Source organism: Solanum pennellii, chromosome 1 (genome assembly GCF_001406875.1).
Source record: "Solanum pennellii chromosome 1, SPENNV200".
In the NCBI taxonomy this organism is placed as follows: domain Eukaryota; kingdom Viridiplantae; phylum Streptophyta; class Magnoliopsida; order Solanales; family Solanaceae; genus Solanum; species Solanum pennellii.
In genome coordinates this window covers 52878102-52880336 of record NC_028637.1, presented here as the reverse complement: position 1 = coordinate 52880336, position 2235 = coordinate 52878102, and positions in this window count along the sequence as shown.

Here is a 2235-nt window from a genome sequence, read left to right as displayed (position 1 = left end):
TATATATATATATATATATATATAATATTTTTGTTTGTTTCTTTGTAAAATAACTATTTTAATTTCTTTTCACTTTAGTTTTTTTGATTAACTTTATATCTTTTCACTTTTAATTATTATTAGTAAATCGTGTGTATTTAAAAGAATAATTTAAAAGTGTCCTTTACTTTTAATGTTTTAATAAGTTTATATTTTATTTTATTTTCTTCAATTCTTTTGATATCCGTTAAATATTAACTTATTTTAGATACAAGAGATTTCAAATCAAATCAAAACGAAAGAAAAAGAAAATAAACTCAATAGAAAAATAAAAGAGAAAAAATGAATGTAAGTAAAAAATAGTTTCAACACATGGTAAAAACATGTGTATTAACTTATTAAAAAATAAGATAAAAAAATAAAAAATTATTATTAAAAAATTATGAAATATTTTTAAACAATTAATAAATATTTTTTAATATATTTTTTTTAAAAAAAATTATAAATAAATAAATTTACACACATGGCGCGCGAGTGTACAAACACACCAACTTGGGTGGTTGAAGATGCTACATCAGCACAAAAGTTGCACAATAACACGAATAAAGGTAGTTCAAGGGGTAATAGTATCTTTATTAAGTTTAGTGTGTCGCTTAGATTTTGGTCATTGGCTGGGGGAGGGGCGTACTAATGCATTATCCCCAGCTTTACTATTGAAGATTTTTGTTCATCTTGTATATCATCATGGGCTATAGTCAACTGTATCATATGTTTGTTTTTTTTATTTAGGTTTGATCAATGTTACTTCTTCTCCTTTTTTGTACTAAACAATTAGATGCATGTACAATCATATGATGAATTTGATCTAAAACTTATTAACACACAGGGATAATGCACAAGTACCCCCTCAACCTATGACAGAAATCTCAGAGACACACTTATACAATACTAAGGTCCTATTACCCCCCTTAACTTATTTTATTTTATAATTTTCTACCCCTTTTCGGCCTATGTGGCACTATCGTGTATGCCCAATGTTGGTTGACTTTTTTTTCAAGCTAGTGCCACGTAGGCCTGAAAAGAAGTAAAAATTTACTTATTTTTTCAGGGGGTAATAGGACCTTAGTATATTATAAGTGTTTCTCTAGAATTTCGGGCATAGGTTGAGGGGGAACTTGTGCATTTTCCCTAAAATATATTCTAATTTATACTATCTCACAATTTTAGGTGGTCAAAGCTTCTTATATTTTTTTTTCTTTCTTGAAACTAGTCATGTTTTAACGTTTTATACAAGTTCTTAACAAACAATCTTATACTGTTAAACAATATAGGCCAACCAATAAAACAATCAATTAATTTGTGAAATTGCTAAATTTGTTTGGTTTTTCACCAGATTTTCATTTATTTATCATTAAAACAGTTGAAAAGAGCATAAACAACAAGATTATCATATTATATTCTAAAATTGTATAAGAAAAAGAGATTAATAAGTTTCTAAATAAGAAATACGTGATTGTTTGAAATTTTATGATAACTTATCATTTTTCAACTTTTATTTTAATAATTTCTAGATGTTATAATCATATTTGACGATTCGGATGGAGATGACTCATCAAAAACTCATGAATTGCCATGTGTTTCGGAAAATGAGGTTAGTATGTTGAAGCATTTAGTTATATTATCACTTGATATCTTAATATTAACGTAGACTTATCTGAAAAATATGTGTGCATTGTATTTACATAATAACTGTGTAATAATTAGGTGAATTAAATGGTCTACATTTGACTTCTGAGTTTTTAGTTTAAGGAGTCTTAACTATAGTTTGTAAAATGCTAAAACTATCTTATGTGTACTTTTATAGACATTGATCCATGGATTTGTCGAGTTTAGTCAAGAAGGTGATCAAGAAGTTACAAGTCATTTAACCAAGACTTTGTAACCTCTAGAATCGCATCAACTTCCATCACCGTCAAGGTAATCACTTCTTGCATGTTTAAAAATAATTAAGTTTAATTTATCATAATATTTTTAATTTTTATTGTTGTTGTTAATTATTTTGGTACTTTAATTTATTAATGGATAATTCGGATTAAAGGTAAATCCACACGAGCACTAGCAAGAGGACATATTATATCAAGAGGGAGTAATGCAGTCATCCTTAGAAGGCTTTATAGATCTGCAGGAATGAGAGAAAGTCATGACCCCGAGGTCATAGAAGAAAAGAGAAAGAGTACAAAAAAGATTGGCACGTCT